Source organism: Cryptomeria japonica, chromosome 6, assembly GCF_030272615.1.
Source record: "Cryptomeria japonica chromosome 6, Sugi_1.0, whole genome shotgun sequence".
Classification (NCBI taxonomy): Eukaryota; Viridiplantae; Streptophyta; class Pinopsida; order Cupressales; family Cupressaceae; genus Cryptomeria; species Cryptomeria japonica.
The window spans coordinates 575827539-575849601 of NC_081410.1; the positions used below are offsets into that span (position 1 = coordinate 575827539).

The 22063-nt window shown below is 35.5% G+C and overlaps 2 long non-coding RNA genes across 3 annotated transcripts; both read right to left on the reverse strand.

Annotated features, from left to right (window-relative positions):
* Positions 1-1078: 1078 nt before the first annotated feature.
* LOC131062949 (uncharacterized) lies at positions 1079-18487 on the reverse strand. Of its 2 annotated transcripts, none has more exons than XR_009111001.2 (8): positions 16030-18487; positions 14404-14584; positions 14180-14300; positions 13988-14035; positions 13542-13613; positions 13080-13207; positions 12680-12794; positions 1079-1165 (listed from the first exon to the last, which is right to left on the reverse strand). It is a non-coding gene; the product is annotated as an uncharacterized LOC131062949 (long non-coding RNA). The 2 variants fall into 2 exon arrangements; XR_009111000.2 differs by lacking the exon at positions 16030-18487 and adding an exon at positions 15090-16017.
* Positions 18488-19765: 1278 nt separating this feature from the next.
* On the reverse strand, positions 19766-21729 carry LOC131062950 (uncharacterized). Its single transcript, XR_009111002.2, has 4 exons — positions 21519-21729; positions 21327-21432; positions 20107-20178; positions 19766-19780 (listed from the first exon to the last, which is right to left on the reverse strand). It is a non-coding gene; the product is annotated as an uncharacterized LOC131062950 (long non-coding RNA).
* Positions 21730-22063: the final 334 nt, after the last annotated feature.

Here is a 22063-nt window from a genome sequence, read left to right on the forward strand (position 1 = left end):
GCCAAAGATGGTAGGACAACTATGATGCCAAGTAAAAATAAATTGTAAGGCTTAATTTTAGTTTTATTGTATATTGTAACTTGTTAAATGAGTTCATGAGTGAGATTGATTTTATTTTTTTTTCTCATTTCAAACTCAGATCATTGGTGGAGCTTTTTTGGCCCAAGGACACCAAATATTCAGAAGTTGGCCATTCGCATCTTGAGCCAACCATGCAGCGCATTAGGTTGTGAGCGCAATTGGAGTATGTTTGAGCACATACACTCGAAGAGGCGCAATAGATTATCTATGGAGAAGATGAATGATCTCGTCTTTGTTCACTACAACCTCCGCCTGAGAATGAGAAAGAATGCATTAGTTGACATCTCTCCTATCATTCTAGATGAGGTTGATCTTGAAGCAGAGTGGGCCAATGAGAATCAAACAGATCCTGGGACTCCTGCAGCTATCTTTAGTGATGATGACATTGATTGGATCGACTAGGTAGATATAGAGGCTGAGGTTGTAGCCATTGTAGAGGAGGAGCAGAGAGAACGAACAGAGACAAGAAATACTGAGACTCAGAGTGACAGTTGTTCCTGATGTTGGTGAGCATGGCATGGTGTCACGGGCAGTGACTATGGCTGTTGAATCATCCAGGACGTACCTTAAACACCTTCGCAAGAGGCCAAGGCGAGAGGGTGCATGGCCCTCTGAGCCATAGGCTTGTAAACTTGTAGTTGTATTTACTATTTACCTTTGGTATTTGTATGAAACATTTGATGATGATCATATGATGACATGGATTTTTTATTCCATGAGTTTTGTAATTGTTACTGAAATTTTCATTATATTTACAATTCAATGGAAAATTTTAGTACCTAGGCAAAGATTACAGTCACATAAGTGAAATCTTTCAATTTGTTATTTTATTCATTATATTTTATATAGTTGAAACGATTACGAGAAGTAATCTACAAATAAATTTTCTCTCACACAAGATCATGAGAGTAATCCTTACTTTCCTATGCAAAAGAGAAAAAAACTGAATTAAATAAAGCAAATGCATGGATAAGATAAGAAAGGAACCAGCCATTGCCTGGGGGTATATGGCTGGCATAAGTTTGCTCTCGAAGTCGTAGGTCTGCAACTTTGGTATCCATCCTCTTCCAATCTCCTCCTCGTCCTGTAAAAAGTAAAAAAATTGAAGTGGGTTAGATCAAAAGATCTAAGCAATGACTTGATGCTTACTGATCTTACCTATACATTTGCATCATATAATCAAGCTCCCCTTGACAGAAAAAAATAAGCATCTTGGAAGACAAAGAATAAAGGTCACCTTCATTGCTTGGAGAATTATTGTTTTTCTAATTGTTTGTTTAATGTGCAGACAAGTAAAGAATTACAAATTTCAGAGGTTTTATTATGAGTGGGGTTAAATGAGGCTCCCACAAGGGTTGAGCCCAGCTCATAGAAACCATGTGATTGTTCAGAGGGTACTTACAGGAAGCATTAGATGTTGTATAGGCAGCCATGAAGATGGAAATTGCTACAGTGGAAAAAGACAAAAGGGAGCCTAAGTTCTGAGGTCTGAAGGGATATGCCAAGCAATCGTCAATGTTGCAAATGGAAAGGAAGACCATATCTATACTAGAAGCACAAGTATAGCTGAAGCTGTAATAACTAATTCTAATGCAAAAAATAAAAGGGGATTAGAATGCTTTCAGAATCTTTTCAATCAAAGGTGTGAAGAAGGTGAGACGTACATAGCACAAGCTGTTCTTAAACAATACTTATCAACAAATTTTCATCCAAGAATTTCATCTTCAGAAAGTACAGATTTTCAGGAAATCAAGCAAGTTTAGCAAGTTTATCAATAAGGAATAACTTCAGAGTTTACCATACAAAATTACAGACATTCCTTCTTCAAAGATATCATAAAAAACTCAGACAAGTTTGCAGAGAGGGTTATGTGAAAAGCATAATCTACAAATCATGTCCAATAACAGAGATTTCTATTAAAAAACAGCAGGAAATGTCATAAGATTTTCAAAGTACAGATTTACTTTTCCTGCAGAAAGGGAAAGAGAAATTTGCAGAAAGTTCTCTACATAAAAAACCTCTTCAACAGATTTTCCATCCAAAGGAAATTTACAGTTTTCCATTTTCAGAAAGGTGCAGAGATAACAAGGGAAATATAAAACAAAAGCCCCAATTTCCTTTTCAAAAAATGCAAATAACCCAGAAATTACAGAATGTATGCATAGTTTTTTCCAAAAAACGCGAAAACCCCACTATCAGAGCTCGATACAAACACAAATGTCGGGTTCCAGCAAAATATAAAGGAATTTCAGAAGTTTTCAGAAATTTCAGAATTTACTATACAAAAATGAAAGAGTTTCTTCCTAACATTTGCCAAAGTCCCCAAAAATCAGAGATTTCGCAAAGATTTTTTGAAGAACAAAGAGGGAAAAGCAGAAAAGTCTTCGGGATAAATGCGTTTTTGATGAAATACCTCTCATTCTCTGTAAACATGGAGTGATGCCACGGTTTTAGAAAAAACCCTTATGATTTCCAACGCATGAGCAGACCTGTTAAGTCCCAGAAAATGGATTCATAGGAGTCAACGCGCAAAACTAGTTCCCATCTCCATGTTCGAACCCTAGCAACTCGGCCCATTTACCTCTTTAGCAGTGAAAGAAAAACTTGGAATTGCAAAATGAATAATGATTTTAGGTTTTCCATCGCATTTCACTTATTTCCCCTTTGCTCAATTTTTATGGGATTATATTTTTAAAATGCAAAGAGATTAATGCATGGTGGTCGAGGTTTTCATAAACTCCCACTTAGATTTATATTTTAATGATAAGCTTTGCCAAGCCGTGGGGAGGCTTAAAACCCCCTAAGTCTTTTAGACTTATCAAAAAAAAAAAGATGTATATTAATTAATTATTTATTAACTATATAAATGTTGTAAAAAATTGCTATTTTCTAAACAACATTTATATAATTAATTATTTTTGCACATATTAATTTCCTAGCTATATTCTTAAAAGGAAATTAAAATTTCTTCCATATACACATGACAATGTAAAATGAATATTTAATTGGATGAGTTATAAATCCAATTGATATTTATTATAATTGTGTTTTAAAAAAAAAAAAAATCATTTCCAATATGCACATGGAAGGAAAATATTGAACCTTAGGTGAAGTTGTCACATGAATTTGGGGGTCGAATTTAGGCTTGGGATGCAGTTATTCATGAGTTTGGGCTAGTTCTCCAATAGTTAGAGCTTGATTTTGAGTATTTCATGGGTCAACCTTCAGTTGACCAAGTGTTTACACCTGATTTCACACGAATATGCAAAGTTTGAAGCCTTTTTGTGGGGGTTCCTTTCCCTACTCGGATTTCAAGATATTTTTGATTTGGAGATCACTCATGGAGACTTTCAGTTGAGCACTAGTCATCCTATCCTTGCCTTTGGAAGGTTTTTTGCATAAAGGAAGGAAGGATTTTAGTTTATAAAGGTTTTGGATTTTTTTTCTCAGGCCTAGCTGAGTTATGGTATCTTGTAACCCATTTTGCAGTTCTGACAGAAGATTTCAATAAAGATATCAATTCATGCCTTATCATTTCTAAGTTATTTTTCATTGTGTGATTGAGAGCAACTTTCGTTTTTGTGTTATTTGTGAAATAACCTTTCTTGAATTTTCTGTCTCATGCATGAATCACAGGTCATGCATTGTGGTTTATCAAAATAATTGTTTGTGAAAGTTATTTCCTTTCAAGTTTTTTGAGCAATAACCCTTTGTATGAAACACTTTTTTTGTGATATGAATTCAGAGATGTCATATGTGTAGAACAGGTGCATTTAAAAGAGTTTTTCTGTTATCTTTTAGATCATTTGGTGTATCACCTTGTTTATATTGTTAGCAATTCTTTCATCCTTGTTTTCTTATTCTCTCTCCCTTTTCCTCAAAGGTTTTTCTTAAGGTCTTGTTAGAGTTGTGATACCTCTTTTTTCAGGAACCGGCCTATCCGGAGGTTCAATCATATTAATAGTTTACCCACAGACTTGTGATTTTCCCCATGTTTACCCAAAGTGCTAGGTTTTAATAGCTTAGTATTGGGTGCACTTTTGGGCCTTAACAGTAATATTGTATACATTTGACAATATTTATATATCTATGTTTGTTATTTTCTTCAGCTACAATTTGCATTTATGCTTATGTGATTGATGTATACTTGTGTATGTAATTAAATGAGCCGAGTTTGATGATGTTATTGTGTCTTTAAGGTGTATTCAATAAAGGGTGTCTGAAACAAGTTTTAAATCTTTAAAAATCTCTAAATTTCATGAGTTTTTCACTTTCCCGAGTCCAGTCGAGTCTGGAGCCAAGTATGACGCCGAGTCCCAAGTCCCAAGTCCGAGTCCGAGTCAGCCTTGCCGAGTCCGAGTCCCATTTCTTTGATCCATACTAGGATCGTTTTTCCCCTGGAAGCATAAAACTTGACTAAGTGTCAGGATTTATCCTGACCACCCACATTTTTCCACCAAGGAGGTATGGACAAGTTTGCGGATGACATTTGCATTCATTCCACACTTGGCTCGATTTTTCACCAAGTCTTTTATGACAAGTTTTTGAGGATTTTTGTCCAGATTTTCATCCAGACTCATATCGATTTTCCACTGAGAGTATTATTGATGATTTTAAGTCTGGATTTTCATCCGATTGAGGTCGTTTTTCCACAAGGGGTATTTTTGAATGTATAAAGTGATTTTTGTCCGGAATTTTTATTCCACACTCAAATTGATTTTCCCCTAGCCCCATTTTGTGTGCATTTTGATGGATTTTGTTGGAAAATGTTGTCCATACTAAGATTGATTTTCCCTTATGGGGAATATTTTGACATTTTAAATCATTTTGATGGGATTTTTTAATCCCTACCAGGATCGATTTTCCCAAGTGGCTCAAATTTTGATTTAAATTGCAATATTTTAATAAAGTGAGCCTTGTTTTAATTGTTTTTTAATAAAGCAACAATTATTTAATAAATTTAAAAAACAATTAAATGATTTGCAATAAGCATTTAATGTTTTCAACCTTTTAGAAGCAAATCAGTTTCACCCAAGCAAGTATAAGAACAAGTGTTTTATCCCACATTGTTTGTGTGGTGAAAGTTGGTGATGAAAGCAAGTTTAAAGAGAGGAGTCCAGCATTATTTTATTATTTGAGTTTGCCAAGTGTCTCCATGCAAAGGTGATTTTCTCTCTTATTGGTGAATTTTGGTGAAGTGTTTTGGTGAAGCGATTGGTAGAAGACTCCATTCTTCTCCATTTTGTCTAGCTTAGCAACCTTTTGGTGGTTGCCATTAATGGCTTAATGCCACGATTTTCCATGTTTGGCGCTATTTATGGTGTGTTTAGCGATTTTGGTGAAGGGTGGCGATTTTGGTATTGACAAACTTTGGCGATTTTCTTTGACACCACCATCGTCGCTTGCTGGTTGACCTCCATTGTGCAGATTGTGTGTAGATTGAAGTAAATTTTGAAGACATTTTTAGACTTAAGTGTTTGGTGCCATGATTGGAAAAATGCTATTTTGATTTAGCAAGAGTTTTTTTGTGCCTTTTTTGGGTGGATTACCTCATGTTTGGTGGTCACCATTATTCCCTACTTGCTGATGTTGCTTCAGATCTGAGTCTTGACGCCATTATTGCAGTTGGTTCAGCCTCCATTTGGTTCAACTCCATTGTTGGCTGGTTATCTATTTTCAGACTTAAACTTTCATTGCCAGCCAGCTCCAGCTTCAACGATTTGCCTTTGGGAGAGTTTTCAATGTCATTTGCAGTCAATCACTTGACCATTTGAGGGCTGTTACAGGGCTACATTTCGCCATGGCTTCTTGTCCTCAAAAAATTTAATTCTTACCAGCCATACCATTATTCCCGGATTTGACTTACTTTCATTGTATAAGTTGATTTTCATTAAATTTATGCACAGATAATTGCAACATGTTTTGAGAGGTTTAGTCATATAGTTGCAGGTTGTCTTCAGATTTGTGACCTCCATTGTTGACTGCAAAAGGTGTCTTCAAACATAATTTTTTATCAAAACACAACCTTTCACAAGGGTTTCATATCCTAATCTTGTCACATTTTGTATTTAAATTGTTAAGATCTACATAGAGTGTGGACTATTTTCCTGACTTCATACCCTAATTAGCCTAAAATCATTAAGAAGTCAGGAATTTTATTAAGAATGTTATATTTTTCTTAAGTTCTAACCTCAAGCTTCGTACAGGTGCGATGTCGAAGTCCAGATTTAAGGAAAGAAGAGAACAACAAAAGATATTGGAGACCGGATTCTATCTAGAATCCAAGATGTTGTCCAGATGGAAGGAGATTATGGATACAAACATGCATTTCTTGAGCCTGAACCTAATGTGACAACAGATGTTTGGAGTAAAAAATCAGATTCCTTCCCTAGCATGTGTAAACATTCTAAAGAGCGGTATTTTTCAAGCCGCTGGATTTCCACAGTCCATACAATGCAGTGAGCTTATTTTGGAGTGTGCACGATGTTATGATCCTTGCTCATGAATGATCAAGACTCCTAAGGGCGTTGTCATTGCCTACCTTGCTGAGGATGTGATTGCTGATGTGTTTGGAATTCCACGTGGAGCAGATCTGAAGAATGCAACTAAGGGGGATGAAAATGAAGAGCGGTACACGAAGAAGATGGATGCGTGTAAGAATATAGTAAACAAAGAGTGGATGATCGAGCCTAAGCTTCATCATTCCAAGGCTCCCAAGACACTCATGTGCACAGACTTCAAAGAGGATTTAGTATTCCTGCTCAACAGAGTGATGGGGATCAAGACTCCTAAGGGCGTTGTCATTGCCTACCTTGCTGAGGATGTGATTGCTGATGTGTTTGGAATTCCACATGGAGCAGATATGAAGAATGCAACTAAGGGGGATGAAAATGAAGAGCGGTACACAAAGAAGATGGATGCGTGTAAGAATATAGTAAACAAAGAGTGGATGATTGAGCCTAAGCTTCATCATTCCAAGGCTCCCAAGACAGTCATGTGCACAGACTTCAAAGAGGATTTAGTATTCCTACTCAACAGAGTGATGGGGATGCCACAGGGTGCAATATTCGATGGATGGATGTTCTACTTCATCCAGGATTGTCTTAGAGGGACATTGATAAATTGGTCTAGAATCATAAGTGACAATCTGGACTTTCAGCTGAAGAATGTAGAGTAGTCCAAGTCTTTCACCATGACTTCCTACTTGGTATACTTGCTTGCACGGTTTGTTTCATACAAAGGATTGATATGCAAAGGTGAAGTCAAGAATGGGCAAGGACAATTCGGGAGTTATGAGTGCCATCCCTAGCTGAAAATTTATAGAATTGAAGATTATAAAAGAGTGAATGATGTATTCATAATGTACATCACGCGGATGCTGCGAGGCGGAATCCATAGGAGGTTGTCCAAGGAGTCAATAGAGCTAATAGAGAAATATGGATCATGGTATATTCAGTTTCCCACTTTCACATACCTTAGGATTCATGGGTTTCAATCTAGACCCTACAAGCTTCCTAGGTATCCTTCCGACAGAATGATCCTATTGGAAGTGGTGAGACAACTTTTAGAGTTTGATTCCATTCAGGGAGAGAAGCACAGTACAAGCATGACATTCCCTATTTCAATTGGGAAGACATTTGAGGTTTGCCAATCCGCCTTAGCCGCTAGCACTGCTAATGAGGAGCTTGCATTCTATAGATTTGCAACCTTCAAGAAAAGAGAAAGATTTGATCCAGATAAGAAAGTTGGAAGGATCAAGGGAGAGAAGTTTATCCACAAGGTAGACATAGAAGATTATTGGGCCAACCTGATGGACGAGCAGGCAGTGAAGAGACAAATGTGGTCCAAAATGTCAGTGGATTTCATGAGGAAGTGTGGAATTTTCCTCATTCCTGATCAAGTGTTAAATGTCAGGGATCATACACATCCATAGTATGAAAATGAAATGAAGAAGGCAATCTTATTGCCTAATTGGTCAGAGTCAAAAGAGAGATTTGAAGATATTGATGAGAGAGGTCTTGAGTTTCTCCTGTACATGGGTGGATATTCAAATGAATAAGTTAGTTGACATGGACGTTTCCTTCACTTATGAAAAGGTGAAACTGGAAGAGTCTACTTCTGAAGATGATCAGAGAACTATCAATGATGTCAGGATTCATGCAGACGAAGAGAGTCAAGCTCCCAAGAGAAGAAAAAACACGCCAGGAGGAATCAAGGCCAAAGGGAAGAAGATTGAGGAGGTCAAGAAGAAGAAGCAAAAGACCATCCTTCCTTCACCTATCATTCCTTCACCCCCTCTCAGTGTCTCATCAATTAAGGAAATTGAAATAACATAAGAGAATAAGGAAACCCAGCAATGTTCAAACACAGTGATACTACTAGAGAATATTCAGGAGTTACATGCCACAACGACATCTGCTCCACCAAATGAGAATGATGATCAGCTGGGATCCCCTGCTATCCTTTTGGAGGTAAGTTTGGGAAATGAGATATATGATTTGACTAGGAGTAATCCTGATGATGATGATGATGTTATCTTGGCATTGAGAGGACTTGATCGAGACATGTGTCTCGATGATGGTATGGATATATCCACTATTCCTGATTGGCTGATGAAAAGTATAGAAAAAAGTAAGAAAATGATAGAGGTACAGCCTATTGATAACATTGATGACTACCTAGCTAGGAGCAATAAGGAGAAAGAACCCAAGAGATCTAAGATTTTGTCGCACATATCTTGAGATGAGACGGGAATGCAAATTGCGCAAGTGGTTGTTCCTATTGGAGGTGTGACAACAAACATTGCTACTCCTATGGATTTCCAGATTACTTCAGTTGCCCTTGGCCGTACTACAAGAGAGCAAGAATTTCAAGAGGTCGGTGATAATCTTAAGGTGATCAGCACAAGGTTAGATAGAGAAATTGAAGAGAAGGAGAAGTACAGAGAAGAGAATATCAGAATTAGAGAGTATATTGCAGGGATAAGGCGTGAGAATCCCACCCTTATTTCCCCTATTGCGATTGATCATGGACTACATTCACACTATGAGGCAGCAAAAGATACACTCTCAAAGGTGGAGAAGTAGATTGAAAGTGCAAGAAAACAGGCGGATGATTTCCTTACTCGGTTTGTCTAGGCATATGATAGGACAACTAGGCTCATGTTTAGAATCCAGTATTTGGAGGGAGTTTGGGAAGAATTCCAGCCTATTTAGGAGAAGACTATTCCATGCCTCAAAGCTTTGAAGAGGATTCCTAAGTCCACGTAGATCAGCAAGAACATTGTGCATAGTGGAGACAGATACGATTTCCATGGCTAGTATTGTTCATTGGCCGTGAAGAAATCAACTTATGAGAACGCCCAGCTGAGTTGTACATAGATAGAAGGATTGATTTAGGACATTGAAATGAAGATCCTTGCCTCAATTGAAGAGTTATTGGGTGTTGATGTTAGTGATACTAGTGGTTTACACTTAGCCGAATTAAGAGACAAGATGGAACTTATGTATTTTTGTCAATTGGACTCTTTGAAGAAGAGTCAGATAGATGATTTGGTCTCTTTGTTGATTCATGTTCATAGTTCACAAAAGCTCATGCCAGATTTGGAGAACACTTTGAACGCTTGCTCAGATTCATTGGACGTGATTGATTTGTAGCAAGATACCTTTACCTAGCATTTCCATGGAGGAGTTAGATTCAGTATTGGCTAGATTCTTGGAGTTTGCTAGGAGAGAGAGAGAGAGAGATGCAGGGAGGAATCTTCTAGAAGATTCCCTATTTGATGACTAGGTATCTTTTTATTGGGCCATATGTTGGTGCCATCATTTTTTATGTAAACCCTAATTAGGGCAATTAAAGGGTTTTGTTGGCATGATTTTGGCCCTTGATTTAGTTTAAATCTTGGCCATCCATTTTTGTATGAGACTCTATATATACCTCCTTGTCTCTCATTTGTAAGAGAGTTTTTGTAGAATTGTTGGTATATGCCGCAGCTATTTGAATCTAAATCATTGTTCAATTGTTGGTGATTTTGCTCTTCAAATGTTGTCTTTGCATTCATGGTTCTGAATTCCTCCAAGCTAGATTAGAATTTTAGATTAGAATTTATTTTTCATGTTTATTAGATTGAGTGAAAGATTTGTTGAATATATTTGTGTGGAATCCTTAATCCATACCACTAGCCTCTTGCCACTGGTAAGTATGCCTTGTGTGGTCGACTAAAAATTTGAGTAACCTTAACTTCAACTATTACGTGTCCCTTGACAAGCATCAACTTGGATGGTGCCAACGTTTGATGGTGATAGTCTGAAAATCCTTGAGTATACCTTAGACGATTGCACTAAGCTTGTGTCAATACCTGTTTGTGAGACCTTGCCTAGTTTGATTCCACTAAACTTGTTCATTGTTTCCTACATTCCTAGGCCTAGAATAGATTTCCTGAACCCTATTCCTTTTGCCCATTTTTTAGTAAGAATCAAGTCCAGAACTACATTGCTAAATCCTAAGTTGTCAGCATACCTATTCCACATATTTCATGATCAAAGAAGATAATCCTAACATTTGTGTAAGTCCCCAAGTGAACACAGCAATTCACATCGACCATTGAGTTACCCACTCGTCAAGACCTAACATGTAGAAACCTTGGAATCATTTTAGTTGATCTTACCCTTAGCATCTGAGGTGATTTTGTTCAAGAGAGGGTGAATAATTTGGTATTTTATTCTGAAATGTTATGTGCATAAAACACACATCAACATGTCCCCTTCTCATTAGTCCTCAGATTTTCACGGGATTCGCCTATCTCCCAACCCTCGTAGGCCAAGAGGATTGATTAGGGGGCCGAGATGTAGTGACTTATGGCTTCACATTTCATGTTTCTTGGGTCTAATGGTGAAATAAGGAGATTACATGTATTACAAGATGTGTGCACTTTGATTATAATATAATATTATTTTATAAAGTACAATTAAATTAATGTGTAATAAAATAATAATAAAGTGTACCTACCCATAAGAAGAGATTTTCTAGAAGAAATCATATGATTGGATAAGAAAGAAATAAATAGAGGGAGGTAATTCATTGATCGTTATCAGTTGTTGAGTATCTCTTCTTGTGCTAACTTGTAGAGCCGGAAGGTTGTCTGCAAATAATCATTCGGGAACCGAAACTCCCGATGGTTGGCATAACTGAGGAAGTGGAAGATCTTCCGAGGGGTTTCTTTGAGAGGGAGACACCTCAGTCTTCCTAATTGTGCATATTGAGTTATTGCTGTTTGCCATGGTGGATGAATTCATTGTACTTTCAGATTGGCAGATCTAGGGACTTTTGCATATTGATTTTGAGGAGAAAGGGCAGCCGATCCTCTTGGAGGAAGTATTGAGGGAGTATCATAAGCTTGCTGATCTTATTCAAAGTCTGAAGCATAATTTGAACTGCCTGGTCCTAAACCCGATTTTGTTCATCTCTCCTCATTGGAACTTCAACCCCCAAATTGGAGAACAGTGATTTTATTGAAAGGTGAAAGTGATTTCCCTTGTGGTATTTTGAGAGGGTTTTGTGATAGAATCGGCCACATATTAGTTTGAAATCAGAATCGGACCTGTGCATTGTGAACCATCGATTTGGTTCATATCTCCATGTTTTGGCATTTAGACACATCAATAAGTGAAGTGCTCCACTCAAGGGTTGAAGGCGATTAGTTTTGAGGATGTTTTGGAGTACTTACTGCAGTCCAACATTGACATCTCAGACCTCCCACTTGCAGCAGCAGGGCCGACATAGGAAGAGGTTCGATCTTGCACATTGGAGGCTCTTTCACATGTGATATTGCTTGCTTCTTCATAGCGCTCGACACCAGGTTCATCTACAAGCTAAACTTCATTGTATTTTTCAGTATGAATGTATGAGTTTAGTTGCAGTCCATATGTCCTCCGAATATCTGAAAATTGATCATTAATGACAGTCCATGTAATTGTTCTTTAGCTGCCTATGTAATGTTCTTAGATGACCCAATGAAATAAAGGAGGAAAGAGTTTAGAGTTGCATCTTAATTACACTTTCTTTCATAATTATCTGAGGACGTGTGACAAGTGTCTGACAATATATTAGTTTGCTGTTAGCTCTTGATTTTGAGTCTAGTTGACTTATTTCCATATGAGACAGTTGTATATGGATCTTTTGTTCATTATCAGTCAAAAGGATCAATTAGGAGCTGTTTATTCTTGAGATATTCATGTGTGATGGTCATCATTACAATCTGAAAACATTATCAGCATAACACAAAAACTTCAAAACTGCATAACACACAGCTTGGACAACAAATATTCCTTGTTTTCAATCTTCAATAGGACAGGGGATATTTCATAAGAATAAAACAATCTGGACTATTCCTTCGTTAACATTAGATCATCAACGAAAGTATTATACCAATCTTGCTCTTGCAGTGTTTTGAATAACATTATCTAACAAACAGTCAAATTTCAGTTTAGATGTTACAGTCTAAGAAATACTACCCAAGACCTCCAAAATAAAATGAACTTTCGTAATCTCAGAGTAGAAGTTCCTTGCAAAAATTAAACTAGAGTATTTCAAAAATTACCTGTTGAATATCAACAAATGTATCGGAGCCATTGATGCAATCCTTATGTTTAATTACTATATTTGGGTTATCCTCCAACCATTCAAGGATGCTAAAGACAAGATCCAAGGATTACCTGAATAAATAAGACTATGATGCCATAAGAATCTAAAAGGATCCATTTGTGATCATAATTGATCAATCCAAGATTCTGAAACAATACATCTAATGATGTCATATGACTTTAATTTCACAGAACTCATCCAAAGATGTATTTAGATTATGCAAAAGCAGCCAACGGAAACCATAGATTCCTAACCAAAGAAAATGTTGAAGAGTGGCAGAAATCAAATCAAATAGTAATAAAGGATTATGGTTCCAAAGGAAAATAAATACACAAAATAACTAAATAAAGAAATACCTGGAACAGTGTTTTCTATACAATGAGGATAAGGAGGCTCTGTCTTATCTGAACAATATGTGTCTAGAAATGGTCATCGTGCTCTCCTCCACCATAACATTTATCTGTTGATTGGGGACTTGGGGAGCCTGTCAGAGGAGGATTATCTTACTTTTTCTTCCCAAATATTATTAATTTGGGATCAGAAATGAGACAACATACAATGCAATGCTTAGCATCATAGGCTTTTCTAATCCAAGTGAATTGTAATATTATAACAATGCATAACTAAAATCAATTTATGGAACCTGATATATTTTTGGATAGAAACAATCCTATACCCACACTAAAATAACGATGCACAACCATTTCTTCATAAATGTGCCTACATACAAACTAAGGTAGACGAAAATCAAAGTATGACTTGATGCAGGTTTGTATCCCAGAAATTTGTTTGGATTTCACTATGGAAAAAGGAAGTACCTGAACAACTAGCAATTCCCAAAAGCATGGCTTATCAAAGAGGTGAGCAAGCTCCTGATGTTTCTGGTCTCGCTGCAGTCAAGTTTCAGTGTAAATCTTTTAAGACAGACTAAGTAAATTTAGATAAAAAGAAAACTTTGCTGAGACTTAAGTACTTAATTTAGAAAATTCATCCATAGGCAACGTTTCTTGCATAAACATTTTCAAAATTTCTACTAAGCTATCCTCATTAGCAACTGTAATGAAATGCCTACCAACTGTAAAGACCCCAAATCTATAAAATAATTCTTAAAATTCATCACACAAAATGATGGTGAAAACAATCTAAAATGTTATCTAAGCTTACTATTGTAGATGATTTGTAGGTTTGGTAAAATATTTGAAAGCCAATAAACAATACAATGCTACACCAAAAAATTGCAAAGGCAGAGCATGTACAGACATACCAGAAGCCCAATAAGGCATTGTTGCTGTATGCAGGTACAGACTTCAATCTAAAATGATGGTGAAAACAATCTAAAATGTTATCTAAGCTTACTATTGTAGATGATTTGTAGGTTTGGTAAAATATTTGAAAGCCAATAAACAATACAATGCTACACCAAAAAATTGCAAAGGCAGAGCATGTACAGACATACCAGAAGCCCAATAAGGCATTGTTGCTGTATGCAGGTACAGACTTCAGTCTGAGGATTGGGATCAGTGGGTGTTGCCCAGTAATTTGTGGGAGAGGTGGTGGATCTTCAGCAGCAAAAGTCCCTTGTGTAGTTATCAGATACACCATAGTACCCATTATTCTCAATGCAAATTCATGAGTTTAATTATTAGAATGAGGGGTAAAACATGGAATGGAGAATCATACAACTAAAATTAATTGTGTTGAGGTATTGCAGTGATTTCCCTCGTATTCACATTGTTTAATGGGCTGCCCTTAATGGGAATAAGTGTGATACACATCACAAACAGAAGAATTTTCCCCCTGTTTTTCATCTTCATCTTAATATTACAATAGCAAGCTTGCTACATATGCCTGCTACAAATACCTGCATTGTCAGGTACCACTTGCATTACAATAATGACAAAAGATAATTTGTATAATGGAAAAGCTTAAAATCTGTAGCAAATGAGAAAGAATCAAAGTACAAAATTTTAAATAAAACAATTTGGACTATAATTCATTATCATTAGATTATCAGTCAAAGCATACTACTTGCATTACAATAATGACAAAAGATAATTTGTATAATGGAAAAGCTTAAAATCTGTAGCAAATGAGAAAGAATCAAAGTAAAAAATTTTAAATAAAACAATTTGGACTATAATTCATTATCATTAGATTTTCAGTCAAAGCATACTAATCAGTGTTTTGGATGCCTGGTCAAAATTCAGCCTAGGTACAACACTACCCAACATCTCTTGATCGTGAACTAGAATTGTTGGCTTATTTAATATTAGGTAAAACCAGAGTTGGAAAATAAAATGAACTTTCTTTATCCCAGAGAGTAGAAGTTCAGTGCAAAAATTAAACAAGAGCATTTAAAAACTTACCTGTTGAATATCGTTGGCTCTCACCCAAATCAACAAATGAATTGGAGCTAACCTTTTGTATGCTACTACTAAACCATTTGGGCCATCCTCCAACCATTCAAGGGCTGTCAAGTGTTACAAATAAAAATGTAATTTAATATGCTGAAATCTTACAATTTATCCTAGGATGCTAAAATGAATCAATAGCTGCAACAAGGTTTTCTTCAGCAGTTCCTTCTATACAATGAGGAGGATAAGGAGTCTCTGGCTTATCTGGACAATGTGTGTCTAGAAATGACAGCATTGGCCATTTTCGAGCACTAAATTCCCTTGTGCTCTCCTCCATCATAACATTTAGCTGTTGATTGGGTACATGAGGAGCCTACCAAAGGAGGATCATATTACTTTTTCTTCCCAAATATTATTAATTAGGCATCAGAAATGAGACAACGTATAATGCAATGCTTATCAATGCATAACTAAAATCAATTTATATGGAACTAGAACAGTTTTTTTCAAATTGGTAATTTGAAAATGCTTCTATATTCATCAATTTCAATAACTCGGGGAAGAGCTTAATTTTTAATTCGTTCCATGTCGACTCTGTGAAGGGATGAAAGTAATTAGTTGACAAATCTTTCGAGAGCATGAAACAAAGACGTGGGACACTTTAGTGCATGACAAAGTATATCAGACCGTGAAAGTTGTGAAGTACTGACTTTTGGAACAGTATTTTGTATTGTAATCCATGTTTTTAACATACAAATATTTTGATGAACAACAAAGTATCCTATAATCATTTTATTTATCTTAAAGAAACTATCATTTATAAGAAATATTTGATCCAACATATGAAGATAAAATAGACAGAATGGGTAAAAGGTTTATCTTCTAATCAAAATATACACATTGAATTTCATAATTCAAATGTAGAACTTAAATGAAAATGAGAAGTGACTACCCGGTGTAGTGTATGCAATGGAGCACATGGTGACTTCCCTCTGCATGAGTCTGGCTAAGCCACAATCAACCATCTGGGCATCCATGTGACCGTCCATTAGTACATTGGTTGGCTTCACATCTCCATGCACAACCACAAAATTACAGTCCTGTTGCAATTTTGTAAATGCTCACCCAACAAAAATCAAATCACAGAGGAAACCATTGAGCATAAATTCATACAGAAGTAACAGATACTAAAAACCAAGTTGCCATCTGAGGAGGAGTTGAATAGGACCTCTCCATGGGATTTGTGCTTGATAGAAAATCCCAATGGATTAGCTATGCTGGAGAAGATTCACTCATTGCCTAAGAACGCAGAGAATTCAAACACTAGGTTAGCTATGAGATCTACTCATTGCCTCAAAGCAGCTACTTGTGATCTACTAAGCAGGTCATAAGGAACTTCACATGTCTTCTTCTCTGCATAAGTTAGATGAACTCTTGCTGGGTCCAGCTTCTCGTGCCTACATTGGAATCTAACTTTACGAGTCCTTTACTCAAGCCAAAATTATTTAAAAGGAGAAAAGAAAATCATAAGCCTAAATTTACCTAAAAATAATCATGAGTGAAAACAAATCCAAACATTCATTCCCAAAGATATCAAAACACATTGTGAAAATTGAAAGATAAAGAGAAAAACCAGTCGTCCAAATCTGAAATGTTTTATCTACAAATCTATATTCCTAAGGGACAAAAATAAACTAATGAGTATTACATTAAAGCATTAATTGTCTCCAAAATGAAACATGTCATGCCCATCACTATCATCATAATGCAAGCAATAGCAAAAGCTTCAAGGGTAATAACACTAAGGGTAAATAAGTAGGGCTTAGTGTTTATAGCTTCAAGGGCAAAAGGTAATAATACTAAGGGTGTATAAAACCATTTGATAGAATGTGGTCTCAAGACTATTTAGATTTACAAAAGGCTGCAACATACCATCGATCAGCCAAACATCATTGTTATTTATGCCAGCGAAAAACTTGGCATTCACAACTTTGACCTCTTGGTGGGTGAGTCTGAGATAGATATTGGCTATTGCATTATTTGGTTTAAATTTTATGACAGGAGGGATGAAAAGTGGGTATCAAGCGAATATTATTCGATGTCTACATATAATGAAATTAAGGATGAAAATGGTCCGAGTGGCGAGAAAAAGTGAGGAAGAAGGGAAACAGGAAGTTGCTATTAAGAGGATGAAAACTACAAAGATTAAATGATTTCAAATCAAAATGAGAGTTCTTTACAAATTTTATCATGCCAGTTTGAATTGATTGGATTTGCAAAACTAATAATGAGCTCTTTCTTGTCTATGAAGAATTACCTGAAGATTTACAAATTTTATCATGCCAGTTTGAAGTTGCTCTCAGTAGCTCTGCCTCTTCCTTTTTTCTGCCTCTTCCTATGGATTGCCACAAAAACGTAACACCAAAACAAAAAAAGTAGAACAAATAGAAGATGAATATGATGAACAGATAGACCAGCGTGCACGCTGTACACAATAAATATGAAAAATAAAAACAAAACAAATAGGAAAAAAAATGAACAAACAGAGAGGAAGAAAAAAAGACAAAATAAAACATTGATAGAAATGAACAATCACAAAAAAGAAAGAATATGAATGGTATAAACAAGAAACACACAGATTAAAAGAACTCGTAAAGGAGCGGTATACACAAGAAACACATGGATTAACAGCATTAGTCACACGAAATGGAAATGGTGATGAAAACAATCTAAAATGTTACTAGATCCCATTTCTAATCATCCATGTCAACCTCATCAAACTTGTCAACTTCAATGATTGTAGCTTCTCTGTATCAATACAGCCCACAGATAATCCTGGTAGTTATTTCTATATTATTATGGTCCACAGATAATCCTATTAGTTTTTTCTTGAGTAAAACAATGGCACCCAGCTAATAAATTTTCAAAATATTTCAAACATCTCAATACTAGAAACTGGGATTCCATTCTCTATTTTATAAAATCAGCTTATCTGAAGCCAAGGAAAATTTTATCCCTTTATCCCATTTGAAATATTAAAGAAAATGAATAAATCCAACATACCGACCAAAGCTCCCAAAACAAGGAATCAAAAACATATTAAACCCTGAAGCAAAATTACTAGATTCCAATGGTAATGAAACTTCACTACTTGGTAAAATACATAACTAAAGAAAGATCAGTTAGCTGATAGTTTAGCTTACTAAATATTTAGAAAGCCAATAAACAATACCATTCTACACCAACAAACTAGAGCTAGAAAATAAAATGAACTTCCTTAATTCCAGAGTAGAAGTTGAGTGCTAAAATTAAAAAAAATTAAAAACTTATGCTACAATGAGGAAAGAAGGCTTATCTGGACATTGTGTGTCTAGAAATGCCAGCATTGGCCATTTTGGAGCACTGAACTTCCTGGCCAACCATAGCTTATCTGTTGATAGGGGATGAGGAGGATCATATTACTTTTTCTTCCCAAATATTATTAATTTGGCATAAAAAATGAGACAACACATAATGCAATGCTTAGTATCATAGTTTTTCCTAATCCAATTGGATTATATCAATGCATAACTACAATTAATTTATATGGAACAAGAAAGGTTTTTTGCAAATTGGTAATTTGAAAATGCTGCTAAATTCATCAATTTCAATAACTTAGGAAACAGCTTAATTTGAAAATGCTGCTATGTAAATGCCATTGAACTGCTGAACCACATCTAATTGAGACAATGTCAGTACATATGTTGTCAAATACCACTTGCATTAGAATAATGACAAGAGAAAAGCTGTATTATGGAAAAGCTTAAAATCTGTAGCAAACAAGAAACAATCAAAGAAAGGAAGAGCTTAGATTCCAGAATTTCTTTTAATATTTACATTTCATAAAAAATTAAGAATAAAACGAATATCCTCCATTAACATGAGATCATCAACAAAAGCATCATACCAATCTTGCTCTTGCAGTAAATTTATCTAACAAACAGTCAAATTTCAGCCTAGATATTACAGTCTAAAAAACACTACCCAAGATCTCTTCATCATGAACTAGAATTGTATGGCTTTTTAATATTTTATATTAAGTAAAACTAGAGTTACAAAATAAGATGAACTTTCTTAATCTCAGAGTAGAAGTTCAATGCAAAAATTAAACTAGAGCATTTCAAAACTTACCTGTTGAATATCAAGAAATGTATTGGAGCCATTGATGCAATCCTTACGTTTAATGACTATATTTGGGTTATCCTCCAACCATTCAAGGATCCTAAAGACAAGATCCAAGGATTAGCTGAATAAATAAGACTATGATGCCATAAGAATCTAAAAGGATCCATTTGTGATCATAACTGATCAATCCAAGAATCTGAAACAATACATCAAATATTGTCATATGAATTGAATTTCACAGAACCCATCCAAAGATGTATTTAGATTATGCAAATAATCAAAGCAGCCAACGGAAACCAAAGAAAATGTTGAAGAGTAGAAGAAATCAAATCAAATAGTACTATAGGATTATGTTTCAAGAGGAAAATAAATGCACAAAATAACTAAATAAAGCAATACCTGGAACAGGGTTTTCTATACAATGAGAAGGATAAGGAGGCTCTGTCTTATCTGGACAATGTGAATCTAGAAATGCCAGCATTGGCCATTGTGCTCTCCTCCACCATAACATTTATCTGTTGATTGGGGACTTGAGGAGCCTACCAGAGGAGAATTATATTACTTTTTCTTCCCAAATATTATTTGGCATCAGAAATGAGACAACATATAATGCAAAGCTTAGCATCATAGGTTTTTCTAATCCAAGTGGATTATATGAATGCGTAACTAAAATCAATTTATATGGAACCCTGATATATTTTTGTATAGAAACAATGCTATACCCATGCAAAAATTATGATGCACAGCCATTTCTTCATAAATATGCCTACATACAAACTAAGGTAGACAAAAATCAAAGTATTACTTGATGCAGGTTCGTCTCTTAGAAATTTGTACGAGTTTTCACTGTGGGAAAAGGAAGTACCTGAACAGCTAGCGATCCCAAAAAGCATGGCTTATCATAGAGGTGAGAAAGCTCCTGATGTTTTTGGTCTCCCTGCAATCAAGTTTCACTGTAAATCTTTTAAGACAGATTAAGTAAATTTAGATAAAAAGAAAACTGTACTGAGACTTAAGCACTTAATTTAGAAAATTCATCCATAGGCAACGCTTCTTGATTAAATATTTTCAAAATTTCCAAGGGACTAAGCTATCCTCATTAACCATGGCCCATCACCACCACATACACTGTGAAACATGCATTTCATATAATTGGGATCAAGAGAAATCTTTATAAGTTTTTACGAAAGCATTTTAGTTTCACTTGTATGGGTGTTTCTGATTGGTACTAAACCCCTATAAAATGTAAATTAAAAGTGGAAAATGAGATTGCATCAGAGAGTTAATATAAAACTCGTTTTCCAGAAAAAATTCTAAAAAATATTTTTGGATAGAAACGATGCACAACCATTCCTTCGTAAATGTGCCTCAATATAAATTATTAAATAGTTGTTTGCAAATTGCTACTTTGATTCAATAACTCAGGATAAATCCAGTCAGTTGACAAATCTTTCAGGAAGCATGAGACAAAGACGTGGGACACTATAGTGCATGACAAATTATTAATTTATTATTAAAACATCAAAACCCAAAATCAAGCGGGAAAAAACTTTGAAGCTGGCAAACTGCCCTCTGCAGCATGGAGGAATTTTTATTTTCTTTAGTGATTTTGATTGAGTTTTGACGAATTCGAATTGTCCTTTTCCCCTGAATTCTTGCCCCTTTTTGGATAGACCAAGTCGAAGCCCAATATTATGTAATGTTCACAAATGAATTTACTAGTTAAACTACACCGAACTTTAAAAATCCAGGGTATTATTGAGTTTTTTTCCCAATCATTTGAATTTCAAACAAATGTTAAAAAAAAAAAATAACCACCAACAGAGAACTTTTTTTAAAAGCTATCTACCAGTATAAAAACCATCCATCCCATAGCTGTTCATCAATAGAACTCTATAGTAAACATGGGAATTCTGTAATCATTTTATTGATCTTAACGAACTATTATTAATAAGAAAAATTCGATCCCAACATTGAATATAAAATAAACAGAATGGTTTAAAGGTTTATCTACTTCATCAAAAATATACACACTGAATTTCATAATTCAAATGTAGAACTTAAATGAAAACGAGAAGTAAATACCTGGTGCGGTGTATGCTTTGGAGAACATGGTAGCTTCCCTCTCCATGAAGTTTGGCTTCACATCTCCGTGCACAATCCCTGAACCTTTCCCTCAACAATTTCGTATCTGCTCACCCACCCAAAATCAACTCACCGAGGCTACCAATGGGCATAAATTCATACAGAAGTAACAGATACTGGAAACCAAGTTACCATATGAGGGGTTGAATAGAAAATCCATGGGATTTGTGCTTGATAGTAAATCCAAATGGATTATTGTGCAAAAAAACACAGAGAATTCAAACACTGGGTTAGCTATGTGAGCTACTCGTTGCCTTAGAGAAGCTACTTGTGAACTACCAAGCAGGTCATAAAGAACTTCTAATTTCTTCTTCTTTGCATTGGTTATATGAACACTTGTTGGGTCCTGCATCTCATGCCTGCATTGAAATCTCACTTCATGAGTCCTTTACTCGAGCCAAAAGGATTTAAAAGGAGAAAAGAAAACCATAAGCCTAAATATACCTGAAAATAACCATTTGTGGAAACAAATCAAAACATTCATTCCTATTGAAAGATTGAGAAAAATGGTCGTCCGAATCTGAAGTGTTTTATCTACAGATATGTATTCTAAAAGGGCAAAAATAACTAATGGGTATTAGGTGAAAATGTGTTAATTACATTAAAGCATATAACCAAACATCAATACTAGAAATTGGGGTTTTATTCTCCATTTTATAAAATCTGCTTACTTGAGG